This window comes from Danio rerio, chromosome 13, assembly GCF_049306965.1.
Source record: "Danio rerio strain Tuebingen ecotype United States chromosome 13, GRCz12tu, whole genome shotgun sequence".
In the NCBI taxonomy this organism is placed as follows: Eukaryota; Metazoa; Chordata; class Actinopteri; order Cypriniformes; family Danionidae; genus Danio; species Danio rerio.
The window spans coordinates 29,177,756-29,200,805 of record NC_133188.1 but is presented as its reverse complement, the minus strand read 5'-3'; the positions used below and the strand labels follow the sequence as shown (position 1 = coordinate 29,200,805).

The 23,050-nt window shown below is 40.8% G+C and overlaps 1 protein-coding gene and 1 long non-coding RNA gene across 2 annotated transcripts in view; one reads left to right on the top strand and one right to left on the bottom strand.

Moving 5' to 3' along the window:
• Window positions 1–23,050, top strand: part of pdlim1 (PDZ and LIM domain 1 (elfin)) — a 534,563-nt gene that overhangs the window by 314,758 nt on the left and 196,755 nt on the right. The window lies entirely within an intron of this gene.
• The window catches only part of LOC103912005 (uncharacterized), a 42,855-nt gene that overhangs the window by 1,177 nt on the left and 18,628 nt on the right, over window positions 1–23,050 (bottom strand). The window contains exons 3-6 of the long non-coding RNA XR_002459864.3: window positions 21,158–21,342; window positions 16,496–16,864; window positions 16,209–16,337; window positions 14,907–15,145 (exon numbers count right to left, since the gene is read on the bottom strand). This is a non-coding gene — a long non-coding RNA (uncharacterized lncRNA). The remainder of the gene's footprint in view (window positions 1–14,906; window positions 15,146–16,208; window positions 16,338–16,495; window positions 16,865–21,157; window positions 21,343–23,050) is intronic.

The following is a 23,050-nucleotide window of genomic DNA, read 5'->3' as shown; positions in this document are numbered from 1 at the left end:
GTTCATCTTAAGGTCCGTGTGAAATGGAAGTTGCTGAGACTTTTATTTCAGTATGTTGATGTACTTCTAACTAAATGGAATTTTGAGTAGGGTGCAGGGCTTACTTTCTGCACATCATTCAAGCTAACTAATGGTAAGAAGGAATTAATTAAATATTAAGAATATTGTGGCTGAAGCCGTCAAACTGACATGAGCGTAGAATGACCATCAATCCAAATGTGGAAGCATATGGTCAGATTTTGATTGAAGATTTCCAAAATAGGCATTTATTTGCATGGATTAATTGTACACCTAAAGAATAACAATGTGCGCTAGTGAAATATAATATTACCAAAGCATTGTAAGTTTTAATATCACCTGGACAAAATAAAAACAATTTTGAGTTCATGGAACCTTTTTTTCTTAAGTACACTAAAAAATGCATGCTTGTTTTGGTGGTGGGTCAAATATGAACAAACCCATCCATTGGGGTTAAAAAAAAAGTGTTTTAAATTAAATTAAATAAAATTAATCCCACATTTAAAGAAACAAAGGGTAAAACAACCCAGCTTTTTTTAAATGTTTAATAATCATTTTAAAGTTCATTCATCCATTTTCCTTTGGCTTTGTTCCTTTATTTATCAGGGGTCGCCACAGCGGAAAGAATAAAGCGCAACTCATCATGTTATAACCTAGCTTTGAGAAACACCCACAACCTCTCACATTTACACACATACATATGGTCAATTTAACTTATTCAGTTCACCTATAGTGCATATTTTTAGACTGTGGGAGAAACCGGAGCACCCATGCGAACATGGGGAGAACGTGCTAACTCGAACCAGCTACCATCTTGCTGTGATGTGACAGTGCTAACCACTGAGCCACCGTGCCACCCACATTTTAAAGTTTCAAATATTTAATTTGACTGCTCAGTTTTAGTGCAAGGCTTACACATACACACATACAAACAAAGTCCTATAGAACTGACCTAAAAGTTGGGCACATTGTCGTGTGGTCAGCAGGGGACTGGATGATACGGGTGGTGTACAGGATGACAGAGACTTGGTCAGGACAGAGATGTCCATGTCACTCAGGCCTAGATGGGTTTACAAGTGACTGCAGGTCAATCTGAAAAAACCTTTATATCCTTTCTCACACCTGGGTACCAGTTAAAAGTGCTTGGTCATTGTTTCTTATTCATTAAAAATAAAGATGTATTGGATGCATTTCAATGTTGCTGTTTTTTTATTTTACATTTTTGGTCCAAACGAGACAATTATATAATATTGTTATAAAATTAATATTATGTTTAATCTAATCTAGCACTTTAGTGATTTTGTGAATTATTTTGATTTGAATGTATATTTATTATAAATTATTTGAAATTAGATATTTTATTTAAATGTATTGGTTGTATTTGTAGCTAATGCTTACAAAAAAACTCTTAATATTCCAATTAAATAATTTTTGTTTGCTTTTTTGGAATTGGTAAATGTAATTTTTCAGAAAATTGTATTTGTGATTTGTTATTGTTTAATTGTTGTGATGAACAGTATCATATATCATCCATTTAGTATCGGCCTACAACATGAAAATGAATAGTAAAATAAACATTTACTCTCTATTTACACTCCATGCAGTGGTTATAAACTTTTATAAGTTTCTTTCTTATGTTGAACACAAAATAAGATATTTTGAAGAAAGCTGAAACATCCATATGAGGAAAAACAAATGAAAGTCCATGGTCGCAGGCTTCCAGCTTTCTTCAAAATATATTTTATGTTCAGCAGAAGAAATACACTCCATCTTTTACTGGTGAGTAAATAGTAAAAGAATTTCCATTTAGGGTTAAACTATTCCTAAAGTCATGAAGTCATTGAGTCATGAAACACAAAAACACAATTTTTTATATATTGACAGTCATATATGTGTCCCAGATTGCTAAAAACACTATTAGGTCACATATATTTCACTAAAAAGCTATTCCAAGCAAATTCGTTCTTCCGATTTGAAAAGAAATTTTGAAGCTACGTCACGACCATGTGATTTTTGTGCAAATTCCAGTGTGGAGACTGGAAGTCTGTACCAGCAGGTACAATGTGACGTCTTTGAGTTTTCAGCATTAATTCATGAGTAAGACTTGATTTGAGCCAATCAGCATGCTCTATTGTGAATGAGGTGCAACTTCATTAATACACATGATAGCTTCGAAGACTATTTTTCCCGTTACAGTGCTCAGATTGCATAGAGACGCCACATTGTGTTGCCAGCCATAATTAAAACAAGTGGAAGAAAAATTGTTCGGAGACAGGAGACACCAATGTTCTTTGTTTATGTTTATTCAGATGGCAAAGTTAGTTAGTATCGTCAGCAGTAGCCTACTCGTTCAGTTTTTGAAGACATACCTTAGTCAAATAGATTTAGTTACTAAGTTTACAGTTAGTTCATATCACTACAATATTATGGACTGGAAGATCCTCTGTAAATGCTGCTCTCTGAATGTAAACTTGTAAACACCTTAATCAAACTATTACCGTCATGTAGCTTTTTTGTGACAGGATAGTCTATATACACACACAGCTGTTTGACGCTATTCACTGCACCTACCGAGTCGCAGCATTTACAGAGAAATGCGGAGGTTTTTTTTTACTCCCATAGAGCGTGCGGTATTAAAAAAATCCATCAAAACTACACTCTTCCAGCAGTTCTTCGTATCCAATATCTAATTTTTCATGGGGGGCATGAACATGAAATGTTCCTGAATGAAAGTGAAAGTGCCAAACTGCAGTTAAAGTCCACAAATTAAGAATGAAACACCTGAAATTACATGAATTTAAACTCTGGAGGAAATGTTGATAGTGTGGCAATGATGCAATGAGGTTAATCGAATTATGTGCTATAACATGTAAAATGGGATTATGAAAGGAACTTTCAAGAAGCAGCTCATGTAAAGACCTTAATCATATTATTGTCTTTTTCAGACTAAGGCAAATAATTTGATTACTAATGTCCATGTAAACCAGGCGTGTCCAAACTACGGCCCGCGGGCCATCTGCGGCCCGCAATCAGTTTTGTGGCGGCCCGCGAGGCTTTTTAAAAATATCAATAGAATCTGGCCCGCTATACAAAAATGAACGTTATTCAATAAATAACCACCGGGTGTCGCTATTACATGCATTCAATTAAGCAGCAGTTCTTGCTATGATCTCTCTATCTATCTATCTATCTATCTATCTATCTATCTATCTATCTATCTATCTATCTATCTATCTATCTATCTATCTATCTGTCTGTCTGTCTGTCTGTCTGTCTGTCTGTCTGTCTGTCTGTCTGTCTGTCTGTCTGTCTGTCTATCTACACACAGTTGAAGTCTGAATTATTAGCCCCTCTTTGATTTATTTCTTCTTTTTTAAATATTTCCCAAATGATGTTTAACAGAGCAAGGACATTTTTACAGTATGTCAGATACTATTTTTTCTTTTGGAGAAAGACTTTTGTTTTATTTCGGCTAGAATAAAAAGCGGTTTAAATTTTTTTATGAACCATTTTAAGGTCAAAATGATTAGCCCCTTAAGTCTTCAGAACAAACCATTGTTATAAAATAACTTGCCTAATTACCTTAACTTGACTAGTTAACTTGATTAACCTGGTTAAGCCTTTAAATGTCACTTTAAGCTGTATAGAAGTGTCTTAAAAATATCTAGTCAAATATTATTTACTGTCATCATGGCAAAGATCAAATAAATCAGTTATTAGAAATGAGTTACTAAAACTAATATGTTTAGAAATGTGTGGAAAAAAATCTTCTCTCCGTTAAACAGAAATTGGGGAAAAAATAAACGGTGGCTAATAATTTAGAGGGGCTAACAATTCTGACTTCAACTGTATTTATATATATATATATATATATATATATATATATATATATATATATATATATATATATATATATATATATATACACGTGTCTGTGTGATGTATGTAAAATTTGGCTCGCGACAACGTTTGTTTTTTTGCATCTGGCCCTCGGCCCAAAAAGTTTGGACACCCCTGATGTAAACATATAGTTGTCATTTTCTATATCCCCTGCACCTGTGTTTGTGTTGCCACTTTGGAAATCAGCGCGTGCACATAATGAAACTCCCCTTTTCATGCAAACCATTTTTCTCTTTTGCCACGCGACACACCCCCCCTAAACACCCTCTTTCCTGACTTTTTTCAAACTAAAGGTGTGAAAACACCCTGCTGAGACAGGGGGGTTTCGTGGTTCTATACGTTTATTTTCATATTAGTTTTTGCACATAATACTGATAATTAGTACTTTGCAGTAAGAGTAAAACAAAATATGTTCAACATCATGAACAATCATGGATTACAAGAATAGCATTGATTCTGATAAGCATAAAACAAACTGTGATAGCCACCAGCACAGCATAAACAATAAATGTCCACCTTTCAGTAAAAAAACACCCAGCGGCCACCTCAAAGAGCGGCTGATTTGTATGCATGTATGTTCGAGACGGACAGATTGAGAAACATAAAGCTCTTTGAATGAGCAGGGGCACGGACAGGCCTACAAGCGCTGCCAGGGGGCACAGCCATTGTGCCAGTGTGAGCTCTGAATCCCAGCTGAAACAACAGCGCTGCAATTACACCTGCCCGTCTCCCTCAAACATCCTCTGTCTGTGGCGCCCCTGTTGTTTCTGTTTGTTTATGTCATCTAGCGTTTTTACTTTCATTTGTTTGGGCTTTTTTTTTTTTTTTACAAACTCATGCTTTTTGCGACAGGACACGGGGGGCTGCCTTTGCCTCCAGGAAATAGCAGACAATTTGCAGCAGCTGTGATGCGCAATAATACAACAAATTCACTTACTGAATGACAACGGCTTTGTTGACAAGCCAATTCAATTAGCCAGTGAAACCAACGGGAGTAGCGAGCGGGCAGCCAGTCAGACCCTGGGTCTCTCGTTCTCTCTCTCCTTAATTCCCTACATCTCTTTCTATCTGTCCAAATGAGAGCATGGCTGTGTGCCTGCATTTGGCACTGAGAGAGAAGGCCGGAGCTCTGGTCGTTCTGTAGTCAATGAGAGAGAGAGTATGTGTGTGTGTGTGAGAGAGTGAAGCTGTGTAATGCTAATTAATGGTAGTTTTTCACTGGTAATGGCAGCAGAGCTATTATAGCATGGCTCTGACCTGTGCCCAGACGAACTGGCCTGCCAGCTTGACCTGGCTAATGGCGGAAGAGGAGAGAAGTGGGTCCCGCTATTATGCCTTGATCAATCATTTTCCCAGGGCCCCATGTAAAATGCATTGCGCTTGTCTAAGCTAATGTATCGATATCGGACCTTAGGAGACAGCTTAGCCAGACTTGCTCACTTGTTAGCTTAATTATATCACCTCTTTAATATCCTGTTATTAACGTGTGCATATGTGTGTGTGTGTGTTGAGAGATAGAGACTCTTCTTCAGTTATTTTATCTTCTCCCATCTCTTTTAGTGATTTAATGTCTTTCTTTGCGATTTTTGGGAAAAAATAGCAAATGTAGGGATTGATGGGAAGTGGCCATTTTCTACTCTTTTGTAAGTACAAAATTTTCTCATTCAAATTATAGGAAAAATTAGTTTTTAAATGGAACAACTTACAAAACTATTTGTAAATAATGTCAATTCATACTTTGTGCTAGGAAATCAGTTCATATATAGACAGTTTATTTATTTGTCTGCATAATATATTATATATATATATATATATATATATATATATATATATATATATATATATATATATATATATATATATATATATATATATATATATATATATATATATATATAATATACATTTCCATCAAATGCATTTTATATTGTATACATTTATTTAATACATTTTAGAATTAAAGGTCAATTAAAGAGTCACGAAAAACCAAAACACTTTTTTTGATGTTGACAGTCATATATGTGTCCCATGCTGCTAAAAACACCATTAGGACACATATATTTTATTAAAAAGTGAAAATTAGTTGTTTTTGCCTTATTATGAACAAATTCGTTCTTACGATTTAAAAACAAATTTTAAAGCTACATCACTGTGATTAGATCCTTGTGTAAATTCCTACATAGAGACTGGATGTCTGTATCGGCCGGTAAAAAGTGACGTCTTTGAGTTTTCAGCATTAATATATGAGAAAGACTTGGTTTGAACCAATCAGCATGCTCTATTGTGAGGTGCAACTTCATTAATTTGCATGATAGCTTCGAAGACCGAGAGTTTTTATCTATTACAGTTTTTTTTTCGAATGTTTTTACCTGTTACAGTGTTCAGACTGCAGAGAGATGCCACGTTGTGTTGCCAACCGTAATTAAAAAAAGTGGAAGAAGAAGAAATGTTTAGAGACATGTGTCATCAGTTTTGTGTTTATAAATGTGCTGCAACGAAGGTTTTGTTCTCAATTCCCTGCTATGAGAGTACAGCTGGACTCATGTGTGGATTACAGTGCTTTGCTAACGCGCGACAAAAATACGTTTGTAAGAAACATTTTTTACACGAGAGTTTTTTTGCAACTAGAAATGGTGAAATCCAGATTTGCCACTCATCTTCTATTAAAAAAGATGTGGTTCCAGTTGGTGTTGATTGTCCTTTCTCTACAGATTTGGTAAGTGTGTGATCAGTGTTCTTTGTTTATGCTTATTCAGAGGCAAAGTTAGGCCGTATCATCAGCAGTACTCTTTCGGTTTTTAAAGACATCCCTTGATTTAGTTACTATGTTTACAGCGCGTTAATATCACAAAAATATTATGGGCTGGAAGATCCGCTGTAAATGCAGCTCTTGAAATGTAAACACCTTAATCAAACTATTACTCTTGTATAGGATTTTTATTGCATTTTGTGACAGGATGGTCTATACATACACACAGCTTTCTGACGCTACCTACCGAGTGCATCTTAGTTACCGAGAAATGCGGAGGGGTTTTTTTTTTCTCCCAAATGAGGTGCGGTATCAAACCTTCCATTAAAACTACACTCTTCCAGCAGTTCCTCGCATCCAGTATCTCGTTTGACATGGGGGACATGCATGAAGTGTTCCTGAATGTAACTGAAAGTGCCAAATCGCAATTAAAGTCGACAAATTATAATGTCCATGTAAATATATAACTGTCTTTCTCCCATGAGTCTGTGTGTTTGTTTTGCCTCTGTGAAAATCACAGCGTGCTCAAACTGAAACTCCAATTTTTATGCAAACCCTTCCCTCTTTCCCTCCTTGGACACTCTCACCTAAGCAGAGCTGGACTCACCCACTTTCCTGACTTTTTTCCAACTGGGTGTAAAAACAGGGGGGGTTTCATGTCCCTTTAAAGCTAAAATGTAAATATAGTAATTTCTAAGTTTACAGCTAAACCTTAACCTTTAGAAATGACTGCTATTTTAGGAATAGCAGGACTATTTTTGGACAGCTATTTTAAATTTAAATAATATTTCACTACATTAAAGTTTGTAATGTAATTTCGATCAATTCAGACTTCAGATGACCAAAAAATCTCTTTTCAAACTTTTGGTTTTCTGTCCTGCATATGAAAAAATGTTGAAGTTAAGCCTTTACTACTCTCTACTACTAGCCTAGTATTATCTCAATAACCATGATTACCTCTGTTCGGTCAAATTACACATTCAAGCTTTTGAAAACTCACACTTCAAACTCCCTAGACTTATAGGGCTCTACTTTGACGGTCCATGTGCTGAGCGCAAAACGCAGGGCACAAACGCTTTCAGGGCGTGTCAGAACGCATTTTTGCTAATTTATGGACGGAAAACCTGCTTTGCGCCAAGGCGCATGGTGTAAAAGGGTTGAGTTTATGTTCTTTATGAGTTATAGGTTTGTTCTGAGAATAAACCAATTAGAGTCTCATCTCCCATTCCCTTTAAGACCCAGCTGCGTCGCGCCAAGAGCGCATTCGCTATTTATAGGACGCAAAGTAAGTCTAAGTGGAAAAAATGAGCATTTCACAAGCAAACAGTTAACAGTTTTTTAACAGAAAACTGTTAAACAGAGCATCTACTGCGTGAGAATGAGAGATAATGGATCTACTTTCACTTTCGCTCTTGGATAGGGAAACCTTTAAGCACAGACATCAATAACCTATAAATAATTAATTTCGTTTGTTAAGCGCAAAGATTTGTTTCAAAACTATTTCTAAATTCAGTTCTAATTTCTAGCAAACGAATAATTGAACAATAATGACCAAGTGTGGTCAAAATACTGAGTTATTTCCAAATACACCTGCCATGCCCCATATGGTCTAAAACCTGACAGGTGGGCAAATCAAAGCTTGTTTTTAATAAAACAAATATAAATATGGATATATTAAATAATACTGCTAATAATAATACCATTATACAAAAGCAAATTTTTATGAATGAACTGAAAAAGCCTCCCGAGATAAAGAAGACATAAAAACAGTGGTTTTTCTTATTTATGTAGGCTAGAAGTAATATGTTTCGTAATATTTTAATCCTTTATATTTATATAAGATTTATAAGATATTTGCCTGCTCTCTTGTGCGTATTAAGCAGTGCGTAAGCGAGGCGCAACTCTGCGCCAGAGTTTAGACCGGGTTAGTTTTGGTTTAATGAAAAATCTATTATAGTTTCTCAAAATAGCAACGCGCCAGCGGTCTGCCTAAGAAAGCCTCCCTTTTTAGACCAGAACGCCTATAAGTGCACATATGAGCGCTAATGCAATTGCTATTTAAACAGCGTAGCGCAACGCCTCAAAACGACTCTTGCGCCAAGCTGAAACTACCAAAACTACTGCGCTGCGTCTTGCGCCCCACTGCGCCGGGTGTATGATAGGGCCTATAATGTTCCCATTCAAATATTTTAACAAATAAAGATGAGTTATTATCTTTGTAATACTAAATTACAGTATAATTATAAAAGTTTAGATTGTGGTTTTTACTATTGTTATTACTTAACACATTTTTAAAATAAAGGCTCCAGGAGGAGCCAAAAATGTGGTTCCCCTTCGGTTGGGGAACTTCAGTGCTATTAAGTGGATTTGATCTTTGTGAAAATCCACAAAATGGGAGGATTCGGTTCAGAAACCGCTTGTCTGAAAGAGTATTGAACGGGCCGATGAATGCAATGAATTGGCAACGTAAGCTTGCACAGGTGTGCTTCATTGCCAATTATCCCAGCATATAAGCACACCTGGAGCGAGCAAACGCCATCCTTTTTGCTTCAGAGACTTTCTGATCGAGTCGATGAGGGTTCCTCCTGCTGTGACCAGCGGTTCTGAGCGAACGAGAGCATTCTCCCGGTCCAGAGTGTGTACACGCAGCGGCAGACGGTCGAGCTGGGTTTCTCCCTTGCCTGGCGTTCTTTTAGTCCGGTCTTCCAGAGCGGTGCGTATGAAGTTGCAAACTTCACAGGAAGAGCAACACAGTCGTGCAGCACGTCCTTTTCAGGACGGCGCTCCGACTGTGCGTTTCTGGATGCGGTGGTTTCCTGTCCTCGGATGATGGGCACGGGCACTGCGTTACATGCCTGGGAAGTCCAGCTTGTTAATGCGCTGCTCGCGGGCAGTTCATGTCGTCATTGCGATGCCATGACTGTTGTGCAGTAAAGATCGCGGCTAGCCTTTGCAAAAGGGCGAACCACCCCAGTTGTCCCCTGCTCTGCAGCGGGCATTCGGGCAGATCTGAGGGTTTCAGTGAGAGATAATCCGTCGCCCACGGGCCCGCGGACCTCCCGCTCCTCTAAGCGCTCCATCCAAGCTTCGGGCGGGGGAAGCGATCCGTCTAACAGATGGTAGCCCTTACGCCAGATGACACCGGAGACCAGACGTCCACCGCGGCATCGGAGGGTGGGCTTTCATTGTCCGATGATGATCCAGACCTGCTCGCCCCCTCCGGGTAGGTGAGCGCTGTCACTACGGATCCTGAAACAGACATGTTAGCCGTGCTTTCCCGGGCTGCTTCGGCCGTGGGTTGGAGATGGTTTATCCCCCAGCTCCGCGGCCGGACCGACTAGAGGGGCGTTCCCTTCTTCCCGGAGGTGCACAGTAGGCTCACGCGGTCTTGAAGAGCACTTTTTTATGCTCGTGCTGCGTGTCCCTCCACCCTCACCACTCTTGACGGTGGAACAGCCAGGGGGTATGTGGCGATTCCTCAGGTTGAGTGCGCGATGGCAGTCAATCCTCGCGGTGCCTCTTCTTGGCGGGGTCCGCCTCGTCTCCCATCCAAAGCCTGTAAGTTATCTGCCTCCCTCAGAGCTAGAGCTTACATAGCTGCGGGCCAGGCTGCTTCCGCCTTGCATGCGATAGCCACCTACCAGCGCTACCAAGCGCAGGCGCTGGCCGAGCTGCACGAGGGTGGGTCCAACCCAGGCTTACGAGCTACGCACCGCCGACGACTTAGCTCTTCGGACTACTGAGTCTGCTGCGTGCGCATTGGGGAGGACGATGTCCACATTAGTGATCCAGGAGCGCCACCCCTGGCTGATATGCGCGAAGTCGACAAAGTCCACTTTCTTGACTTCCCCATATCCCAAGCCATGTTCGGCGACACCGTCTGTGAATTTACCCAGGAATTCAAGGCGGTAAGAGAGCAGTTGATGGGTGATGTCTTATCGACGGTCCGTAGCCTGCTCCGCCCGCCGTGCCATTCATACCTGCTCCTCGCTGAAGGCGCCCGCCTACGAGAGCTGCTCCGCCCCCGCACACGCCTCTGGCGAAGCGAGCGGGTCGGGCACCTCGGAAGCAGGCAGCCCCCCCTGCCCAGAACGTTGCTAAGTCCGGCAACGGACCGCGAAGCGTCCCTGGGACAGGCCATCTGGAGAACTTGCTCTTTCCCCGCTGGATGGCGGGGCCTCATTTCCAACGGCACTTTTTACTGCCATGAAAACATCATGAAAGAGCACTTTTCCACTTCCCTGGATGTGACAGCCCGAAATCTGCCAGTCTGGGACGCTATGCTTTCTAGCTTGCAGATTCGGTGCGTTCCGCCAGTGGCTCACGAGCGCTGGGAGGACGGTCTCCTTTCTCCCACCCCTCGAGCCTCCCCTCCGGAGCTCGGGTGCGGAGTGAGAGCAAATATCTCACCTCCAGCTTTTCCGTGGGACCCGCGCACTTCCCGGATCAGCACACCCACTCCGCGCTGCCCCACTGCTGGTACGTCAGTGATTGTAGCGATGAGTCCATTAGCGAGAGCTCTGCCTGCCTGGTTAGCGCGGGCCAGCTCTTCGCGGTGGCTCATATGCACAATCAGACTCGGCTATGCGATTCAGTTCGCGAAACGGCCCCCCAAGTCACGGGTGTGCATTCACCAGGGTCAGCCCCCTGTCCGCCCCTGTCTTGCGTGAGGAGATTGCTGTCCTCTTGGCGAAGGATGCAATCGAGCAGCTCCCTCCAGCCGAGATGGAGAGCGGGTTTTACAGCCCACACTTCATCGTGCCCAAAAAGAGTGGTGGGTCAGGACCAATCCTAGATCTGCGCGTTTTGAACCACTGTCTGCACAAGCTGCCATTCAGAATGCTCACGCAGAAGCGCATCCTCCGGTGCGTTCGTCCTCTGGGTTGGTCTGCAACATTAGACCTGATGGACGCGTATTTCCATGTCTCCACTCTTCCTCACCACCGTCAGTTTTTGCGGTTTGCGTTTGAAGGTCGAGCTTGGCAATACAAAGCCCTCCCCTTCGGGCTATCTCTGTCTCCGCGGGTCCTCACCAAGCCCACGGAGGGTGCCTTAGTGCCCCTTCGGCTCGCGGGCATCTGCATACTCAATTTTCTTGACGACTGGATGATTTTTGCCCTCTCTCGGAGCAATTGATTATGCACAGAGACAAAGTGCTCCGGCACTTCCACCTGTTGGGGTTTCAGGTCAACCGAGAAAAGAGCAAACTCGCCCCCGTGCAGAGGATCTCTTCTCTCGGGCTGGAGCTGGACTCGGTCACCATGGCAGTGCACCTCTCCGGAGAGCGCGCTCAGCTGATGCTGTACTGTCTGAGAGAGCTCGACAGTAAAATAGTGGTCCCACTGAAACTATTTTAGAGGCTCCTGGGGCATATGGCATCCGCAGCCGCTTCGCGCCGCTCGGATTACTCTATATGAGACCACTTCAGCACTGGCTTCACGATCGAGTCCCCAGACGCGCATGGCACGCGCGCACACCGAGTCTCTGTTACTGCGCTGTGTCGCCGCGCCCTCAGCCCTTGGAGTGACCCCTCGTTCCTACAGGCCTGGATGTCTCTAGGACAGGCGTCCAGTCTTGTTGTCATTTCAACAGACGCTTCCAACACGGGCTGGGGGGCTGTGCGTTGCGGGCATGCGGCTGCGGACCTGTGGAAAGGTACCCAGTTACGTTGGCATATCGCCTTGAGCTGTTGGCAGTGTTCCTCGCTCTCCACTGTTTTTTTCCGGTGCTGGAGTGGCAACACGTGCTGGTCAGGACGGACAGTACGGTGGCGGCGGCTTATATCAGCCGAATGGGGGGTATGCGCTCTCGCCGCATGTCTCAGCTCGCCCGCCGTCTGCTCCTCTGGAGTCATCCGCGGCTGAAATCGCTGCACGCCATTCATATTCAGGCAAGCTCAACCGTGCAGCCGATGCGCTCTCACGGCAGACTTACGTCCTGGAGAACGGAGACTCCACCCCGAGTCTGTTCAGCTGATCAATCTGTTGCTTCCCCCGAGATCGCTCATTGCCAGTTGTTCTTTCCCTGACTGAGTGCTCTCGGCACGGATGCACTGGCTTACAGCTGGCCTCGGGGCATGCGCAAATACGCGTTTCCCCCAGTGAGCCTGCTCGCGCAGTTACTGTGCAAGGTCAGGGAGGACGAGGACGAGGAACAGGTTGCTGGTTGCACCCCTCTGGCTTAACCGGACCTGGATGTCAGAGCTCTCCCTCGCGATAGCCCTCCCCTGGCAGTTCCCTTCGAGAGAGCACCTACTCTCTCAGGGACAGGGCACCATCTGGCACCCTCGCCGATCTTTGGAGGTCCTTAGACGCGAGGAAGACTTAGGTAACCTCCGATTGCGGTGGCTATTACCGTCACTCGGGCTAGAGCCCCCTCCCCGAGCGCGCCTATGCCCTGAAGTGGAGCCTATTCACTGAATGGTGCTTCTCTCGGTCTCCGGACCGCACTCAGAGTTTAGATCATCTGAGCAGCTCTTCGTCTGTTATGGCGGTCGGCAGCAGGGAAGGGCCGTACCGAAATAAGTTTCCCACTGGATTGTGGATGCCATTCTCTCGCTTATCAGAGCCGAGGTGAGCCGCGTCCCCCGAGAGTGCGCCTCTCTAACAGACATCTGTAGAGCTGCGGGCTGGGTGACACCCAACACATTTGCAAGGTTTTACAATCTGCGAGTGGAGCCGGTTTCCTCAAGGGTATTAGGTAACCCTTGGTGATTGAGGAAACAACTCGGTAGGGTGTTGAAACACGCTTGCTGCGCCATTCTCCCTAACACGGAGGTATGTGCGCCTTTTTATCTGTCAGTAAAGTTCCCCGTCAGGTGAGCCCTGCAGATTCCTCCGTGGCCCCCAGCACTGACTCAGCAGAGGAGTCACTAGCTGGCCCACTACGTTGTAGGTCTGCCCGCTGGTCAGCCCGCGTTTTGGGTATAGGTGCCTGCTATGCGTGATCACCGCTAGGCGATCCCATATGCTTATTCCGCCACGGTTAAGTCCCCCCCCTGGGCGGACCCGTGTCTTCCCTCTCCGCTAACCACTCTTTTGCTATGCATACTCCCCCTTTTTAGGGCTAGTCCATATGTAAATTCTGCCATCTATCCCCCCTTGGGTAACGGATAGCCTCCGCAGCGTCCTCCCTATCGGGATTGCACGCTTCCCAACGTACTGTCGTATTTTCCTAGAATTATCTAGATTATCACCACTTCCCAAAAAATATATCTAAATCCGTAAGACTTCTGTTCAAGTAGGATAAATTAGGGCCAGGGACACGTTGGAGGACCGCGCCTCCCATGATGTGGGTGCGTCACGCTTGCTTGACTATCCCCTCATCGGGGGCGTTGGTAAGGTGCAGTCATTATGGCGCTTTCCATAGTCCTCCCATTTCGTGGATTTTCACAAAGATCAAATCCACTTAATAGCACTGAAGTTCCCCAACCGAAGGGGAACGTTCGAGGTTACAGAAGTAACCCTTCGTTCCCCGAGGAGGGGAACGGAAGTGCTATACTCCGTCGCCATAATGACTGTCCCGTAGCTGTTTAAATGTCTCTTCAGCTTAAAAGGATGGTGTTTGCTCGCTCCAGGTGTGCTTATATGCTGGGATAATTGGCAATGAAGCACACCTGTGCAAGCTTACGCTGCCAATTCATTGCATTCATTGGCCCGTTCAATACTCTTTCAGACAAGCGGCTTCTGAACCGAATCCTCCCATTTCATGGATTTTCACAAAGATCAAATCCAATCAATAGCAATTCCGTTCCCCTCCTCGGGGAACGAAGGGTTACTTCTGTAACCTCGAACGTTCCCTGTGATGGCTGAAAAAATAATAAACAGTTCTTCAAAGAACCATTTTTCAATTGATAATAATAATCTATAGAAACATTATTCTCTATAAATAACTATTTGTGGAATGAAAATATTCAGAGCATGTTAAAGGATCTTCATGAAACCATCTATGTCAATAAAGCTTAGGCCTACTAGCATTTCTCACTATTTGTTTTAGTATCTGACAGAGGATTTCAAGCAGAAACAATGAAGCATGACCTCAGAATTAACAAGCGTAAAGCTCCTCCTTAAAGATAATTTGGTAACAAATTTCTCAAATTTGCCACACTTACATTTACTGTTTTTTACAGTACCTGAAATAGAATACTGTTTTAGTTAGGCCGTTAGCTTACACTTTATACAAAAGCTAATAAAGTCATCATACAGACATGTACATTTCCAACAACAGATGCAAGACTCACTCATTATAGGCTGTGCACAGTTTGCAGACCATCTTGGCTCAATATGGAGCAGGTCCCAGGAGGTTGATCTTCTGCTCCAGCCCCGTCACACCTCTGCCCTCTTGCCATGACCTTGAGAAGAGCACTTGACCCTCCCCGCGGGTCATTGCTGGTGGTTGTAACTGGAGAGTAGAGCTTTTTCTGAAAGAGTGGCCTGTGTTTAGTCTGTTATAGCCAAGTGGAGATCCAATGGAGAAATCCTGAGGGCCAAAAGAGACCTACTGTCAAAACAGTCCCAAAGGCTTCGGATGAGCACTAATGGATGCCAATTAAGCTGACGAGTCACTTGATACTTTTCATTTTTGAGAAGGAATATACAAGCATTACAATCAGATGCCATATTTTTATGCAAATTTTGCAAAGTAGATTTAAAGATGTTGAATTCATGGTGTAACAGAAGCAGTGACAGAAAAATGTGAACAAATTATAGAAAAAGAAAAAATGCTTATATCCATCAGTTGTTGACTGAATGATGATACATCTGAATGTGAGTTTTACACGAAGCCTCAAGACAGGCACCAAATTTTAAAAAGTAAACTGTTTGAGTTATTTTAGAGATGGTGCTGAGACTCGAACAATGAACCTTTGAATCCAAAGTACAACTCTCTAACCATGAAGTCATGGCTGCCTTAGTTAAACTGTTAACTGTTAATAAACTCTTATTATATTATATTATATTATATTATATTATATTATATTATATTATATTATATTATATTATATTATATTATATTATATTATATTATATTATATTATATTATATTATATTATTAATTCATTTTCTTTCGGCCTAATCCCTTTATTCATCAGGGGTCACCACAATGGGAAGAAATGCCAACTTATCATATATACTACACAGCGGATGCTCTTCCAGCTGCAACCCATCACTGGGAAACACTCAAACTTTTTTTTTAGTGATGCATAAGTGAAGTTGATTTATAAACTAATTTTGAGAGGATGACATGCTTGTGATTACAACTGATTTGCCAATCAGATGATTCCTAACTCACAATAAATAACCAAAGTTTCTTACATCAGTTATCTTCGTCTTGAAGGATTTTGAATACATTTTCATAACCACAACTTCCCTGATTCTTTTTTTTTTTTTTTTTTCTTTTTGCTATGTGAGCTAACCGTACACTATATCCAAGATGAAAATCAATAGAAAATGCCCTGAAGTTCCTCCTGACATATTTTAGCTAAAGCAATTTTCCCCAAATAATATCAGTGCATAATATCAGTACACATGCCAAAAGCTGTTACCCATCCAGCGTTTGGCGGCCTCCACTGCAGCTCCACGCGGGCCAATTTGGTATTCGCCGGACGTTCCTGCTTTTATTTAGCAGAGATTTAGTGGCGATGCTGTGCGTATAGGAAGTCCTCTCTCAGGTGCTGTGGATGTCAGAGAGAGGAGAGAGTAATAAAGCGCTGATGGTAATTTAAAAAGCAGGCATGCATATCTGAGACTGGCCATGACACCCTTCTGTCCTCCAGTCTCACTCCCTCTCTCTCTCTCTCTCTCTCTCTCTCTTTTTTTTTTTTTTGCTTACCGGCCTTCCATTTTTCTTTTTCTCTTCATTTCCTTTCGCCCTGCCAGACAATCAATTTCCGCCGCTGGCATTGCGTTCATCTCTCTTTTTCTCTCCGTTCTCATGGTCAGACGACTGGAGCTGACCTTTTCACTATAACCCGTTATTAGAGAAGCTGACATTCAATCCCTGAGCCCGGAGGACAGGGAGAGCCAGCGTCAGTCACCCAGGCCCCCACTGCTGCCCCAGGGTCACCCCTGACCCTCTCCATCAAGTCGCAGTGCCCGTCAATCAGCCTGAGATCCAACGCCAGCGTTAGCCAATCCAGAGCAGGGAAAGAGGAAGGTGCATTCAGAGAGGCAGGGTCTGCAGGTCATGTGATCCTCACACCTGTGAACATCAGGACAGATTAGCCATAATGATAATGTAATGTTTATTTTATTTTATTTTATTTAAACTTTAAATAAACGTAGGGGTTGTATACATGCGTTCTGACCAATTTATTTAATATATTTATTTATTTATTTTTATTTAAACTTTAAATAAACAAAGGATTTGGATACATGCATTCTGACAATTTTATTTTATTCATTTTATTTTATTTTATTTAAACTTTAAGTAAACTGATGTTGTGTACATGCATTCTGACAATTTTTTTTTGTTTTAGGCTTAGTCCATTTATTAATCTGGGATCACCACAGCGAAATTAACAGCCAACTTACCCAGCATATTTTTTACGCAGCGGATGCCTTTCCAGCTGCAACCCATCACTGGGAAACACCCATACACACTCATTCACACACATACACTATGGACAATTTTAGCTTACAAAATCACCTTTAACGCATGTCTTTGGACTAATGGGGGAAACGGGAGCACCAGGAGGAAACCCACGCGAACACAGCGAGAGTATGCAAACTCCTCACAGAAATGCCAACTGACCCAGCCTAGGCTTGGACCAGCAACCTTCTTGCTGTGAAGTGACAGCACTGCCTACTGCGCCACCGTACCACCCCAAATTTTATTTTATTTTATTTTATAAAATGCTTTATAACAAAGGACTTTGTTATAAAGGAAAAAATACAATCTTTTATTTACAATGGACACATTAAATAGATCAAAAGGGATAGTACAGACATTTATCTTGTAACTAAAGTTTATATTATTTAATATAATTTTACTGTTTTATAAAATTATTTTAATATTATATTTGTTTAATAGGCGATGCGGTGGCGCAATAGGTAGTGTTATCGCCTCACAGCAAGAAGGTCGCTGGTTCGAGCCTCGTCTGGGTCACTTGGCGTTTCTGTGTGGAGTTTGCATGTTCCCCCTGCGTTCGTGTGGGGGTGCTCCGGTTTCCCCCATAGTTCAAAGACTTGTGGTAGGTGAGGAGGTGAATTGGCTAGGCAAAATTGTTCATGGGGAATGAGAGTGTATGGATGTTTCTCAGAGATGGGTTGCAGTTGGAAGGGCATCAGCTGTGTAAAACATATGCTGGATGAGTTGGCGGTTCATTCCGCTGTGGCGACCCCAGATTAATAAAGGGACTAAGCCAAAAAGAAAATGAATAAATGAATAAATATATGTTTAATAGTTTTTATTACGAGACAAATGATTGGCTGATATTTAAACATGTTTGAGTCAGGGTGATTTTATTTTATGTTTCATCTATTAATTAATTTAAATTTAAGAAATTGTAATCACCATAGACACATTGTATGGATTTAAAGTAAAACACACTGATTTAATATTACATCATTTTTAATTTGTTATTATTTTAGACAATAATTTAGTTTCATCAAAAAAAAACCTATTGACAAATTTAATGTATCAAATGTGAGAGCTACAACCTTATTAATGTTGCTCATATGACATATGAGACTTAATATTTTCCACAAAAAAAAAACATTAAGCAGCTCAACTACATAATGCATTTTGTTATATTTAAGAAATTTATTAAATATAAACATGTAATAATTTTACTAAATTACTGCTTTAACACATTTTTGATCATTTTCTTTTGAAAATGAAAAGACTAGTAGTACACATAGTCATAAAATCTTTTCTAGTAGTATAGTCATAAAATCTTTTCTCTTCTAAAAACCCAACTGTTCACAAGAGACCCATTTAAGCTACGTGTTACTATCCGGTATAAACAATAATAATGTCTCTCAGTTGACCAGTAGTAATCAAACCAGATCTTAAAGCCAATCTTAAATAAAGCCTAAAAATGTTTAAGATAAACCAAGAAAATAAAATAAATAAAATCAGGTTTGCTTTAAGTTAAAACAGCTCTCATTAAATGTTCATTAGCACTGAAGTTTAATGAGCTTTTGAAGAAAAGATTAAATGGTAGGCAATAGTGGAAAATTTGATACAGAAAAAAAAAAACATAATTTGCCATGGAAGCATTTTTCCCCTCTTTTACAGCAAAGTTTATTGACTGACCAGATGAGACACAGACACTGGCAATTTGGAGCGACTGCATGTGTGCTTTACACAATGAAAACACACTTTCTCACTCTAATTATTTGCCCTTTGCCTTGGCAGAGAGGGGCTCGGGTTATGATAATTTTGTTATTTTTAGGTAATTGTTTGCAGTGTGCAAGTTCATGAACATTAAAGGGCTTGCCGCGTTTTTAATCTAGCGGATGAAGGTTTAACAGCAACGGCGATGTGCTCTAATGACAGAGAAGCCAATCATCTGCTCTCCTCACGCACATGGCATGGAGAATAAACAGCACTCTAAAAACGTATGGTTACCTTCTAGATTTAAGTTATTTTATTTTACATTGAACTGACTTTAACCTGTCTGTATAAGTTTAAAAAAAATTACATTTGAACAACTTACACTTTTTAGATATGGTATTTTAATACATTATGTACAGTTGAAGTCAAAATTATTAGCTCCCCTTTTAATTTTTTTTCTTTAAAAAAAAAAAATCATAAATGATGTTCAACAGAGCAAAGAAATTCTCACAGTATTCATTCATTCATTTTCTTTTTGGCTTAGTCCCTTTATTAATCTGGGGTCACCACAGCGGAATGAACCACCAACTTATATAGCACGTTTTTACGCAGCGAATGCCCTTCCAGCTGCAACACATCTCTGGGAAATATCCAAACAAACACTCATTCATGTGTGAGACAATTACTACGACAATTTAGCCTACCCAATTCATCGGTACCACATGTCTTTGGACTGTGGGGGAAACCAAAGCACCCGGAGGAAACCCACACAAACACAGGGAGAACAACTCCACACAGAAATGCCAACTGACCCAGCTGATGGGTCTTCTTGCTGTAAGATGACAGCACTACCTACGGCACCACTGCGATGCCATCTTCACAGTATGTCGGATAATATTTTTTCTTCTGGGGAAAATGTTAATTGTTTTATTTCAGCTAAAATAAAAGACTTGCCTTCAAATGTCACTTTAAGCTGTATAGAAATTGTTTTGAAAATTATCTAGTAAAATATTATGCACTGTCATCATGGCAAAGATAAAATAAATCAGTTATTCTTTTCTCCGTTAAACAAAAATTGGAGGAAAAAATAAACAGGGGGGCGACAATAATTCGGGGGGCTAATAATTCTGACTTGAACTGAACTGAACTGAATATATATATATGTATATATATATATATATATATATATATATATACATGCAAAAAAAATTAATTAAAAATTACATTAAAAAATAATAAAAAGGGCAATTTTATTAAAAAAAAAACATGAAAACAATCTCAATTCAACACACATTCCAATGAAAGTAAAAATATATTAAAGTTAGTCATAACAAACACAGTGCACATACAGTATAAACAGTCGCATTTTTTAGGATTACTAAACGGTGAGTCAATTCTTATCTAATAAATGAAGGAAGAAGTCCCAAATCTTGTAAAAAAATGTGCAGTCCATTGCTACAAGAAGACCTGGCTCTGAAATCCAGAGTGACAAAAATGCAGGCACGTGCACACAGAAAGTGCCCTTTCAAAATGATCTAAAGTGCCCCCGCTCTAACCCTTTAACTTCCCTCACTATTTTGGCTTTGCTTGCTTTCTTGTTTGTTTATTTATTTTATTTTATTTTTTAACAATGACAGAAACTCTAATGTTTTTATTTATTAATTTACTTAATTTATTTTATTTATTTATTATTTGCATTTTTTATGAAGAGTTGTGTGTTTTATTCCTTATTTGTAAGGAATTTTTAATTAAAGCATCTGATAAATGGATGCATGTAAATGTAAAATATATTCTTCACATTAAGTCTGAGTTGTTTGCACAGAAGAACAAATCATAAATAAAACAAAACTTTTCCCATAATCTTTTTCTTAATTTAATTTTATTTAATTTTATTTTATTGGAGAACATAGTCTTCATAAAAGTTTCACACTCTTGTTTCTTAAAGTCTCACTCACAACAGCCAAAAGCACTTGGTCATGTGATAAAAGAACAACTAAACACAGCAGGGGAGGAACAACAATATATGACAGTAGCACATCTACACATTAAAGAATGGGAGTTATAAACTTTAAACTAAAGTATCAATCTCATCAGCTTAATACCAACCCAGTTCCAATGTTAATATTGATACTATAGGATGTTATGATCAATTCACCAACATCCCCCAAAGCAAACTCTGTGTGTGCGTGCATGTCTGTGTGCGTGTGTACTCACTAAAGTGTCATTGGGTACAGTACAGGTGTGAAGCAGGTATGTGGGACAGGTGTGGTTCAGGCCAGTCGAGCAGGTCAAGCATGTGACCAGCACAGGCGAGCAGAGGAGAGGGTGTGGAGAAACCCAGAGAGATAAGCTGAAGGAGGGCCAATCTCTGCCGACTCCACTTCAGGTACAAAGTGTGCCTGCGGGAAGAGGAGGAGAACTAATATTTCACACACATACACAAGCCTGCAGGCAGTTTCCACTGTTTCACAAACAAATTGATAGAGATGAGTCAGTCTCTCATGTTCTGGTTAACCTTTTAGTGCCCACAAGACCCTGAGATGAAAGGAGCACTCGCGCTTCTAGAGTATCTTCAGATGGCCGTATTAGGAGGAAAAGAAGTGTGCTTAAAGGTGTTGAATGGCAGTACTTTAATCTCAAAAGTATATTTTTATGAACTGTTGTTGTAGAGAAGATTAATCAGACAAAAGGCTTCTGAAGTGTACATTAAATACTTGCTCATGACCTTAAAATAGGTTATGTTATTCTTTTTACAAGATGTAATGTACTGTAAGTCTCAGGTGTAAAGTTCCAGCTCAAAATACAATGCTGAAACGTGCATTTTGTGTGTGTGTGTGTGTGTGTGTGTGTGTGTGTGTGTGTGTGTGTGTGTGTGTGTGTGTGTGTGTGTGTGTGTTTGTGTGTGGGCCTTTTAATGTATAATATAAGCTGCTGTTAACTGCCCACTTTTCCAAAAGAGGACCGGGCCTTTGAACATTGTGTCTTGGATACTCTGTCAACAACAAAGTGCAATAAAACTCAAAAAGCGTCCCAAATCTCATACTTATACACTTTTCTATGCCATTTTGCAGTATAAATAGTGTAAGTAGTGTGTTCACACTGAAAACTCTAAAAACAATAAGTGCAGTTCAGTTACCCGGATGATGCTCTCATTTAGCCGGTAAAATGAAGGGTGGAATGATGGACACTTTACACACTCAATAGTCGCAGCTTTGCTCAAGTAACAGCATGGGACCGATCATTTGGGTCACTCATGTTGGATTACTTTATTTATTTTGGATTGTGAATGCAAACGAAGAGGGATTATGTCACCTCCTGATGGTAAATGTGGTTATACTCATGGCAGGTAATATTTGGTAGTTTGGCCATTTATTTCACTAATTTGGCAACCATCAAATGTCATCAGGGACACGGTTTGAATTTCCGCTTAGTAAAAACATTAGTGTTCCATTTATGACGACACTATATACTATACTGTTGAGTTTCAAGGAGACCCTAAAATGTGATAGACCCGACTATTTATGTTATGCTTAATTATGATAATAAAATACAAAAGATAAGGTTAAAAATTATTCATCTTTCAAAGATGACCTACAACTTCACTAACTGACGACTGCTGCGCTATCCCATGATGCCCTGCAAAAGAATTCATAAATGGGGTTAAAGTGTAGATCATATATGCGGCCGGCCGAAAGTGTGATATGCACATTAATATAGCAGCACTTTTTTGTGTGACACTGCATAACAATAATTAATAATGGGAGTGAAGCTACACAGCTCAGGCTGGTATGTCACATGATTATGACAAGATGGCAGATATAGTATGTCCAAGTTCCATTTATACTGCTCACATTCATACTGTATAGAACGTACTTTTCTTACGGTCGAGTGGTACATTTAAATTCAAATGAAGTACCTGAGTAGAAGGCGGTTTTGGAAGCAGCCATTTTCACAGCACAGTGACATCCATCATGTTTTTTGGGTTTCCTTTAAACATTTATGTTGTGCTCCGTTGTTTTTGCAAGTGTTGTAAGAAAATGCAGGATGTTTTCGTGAATTGTTTGCACTGTGAGAAAATGCAGCACGTTTTATTCATTTGTTTGCATT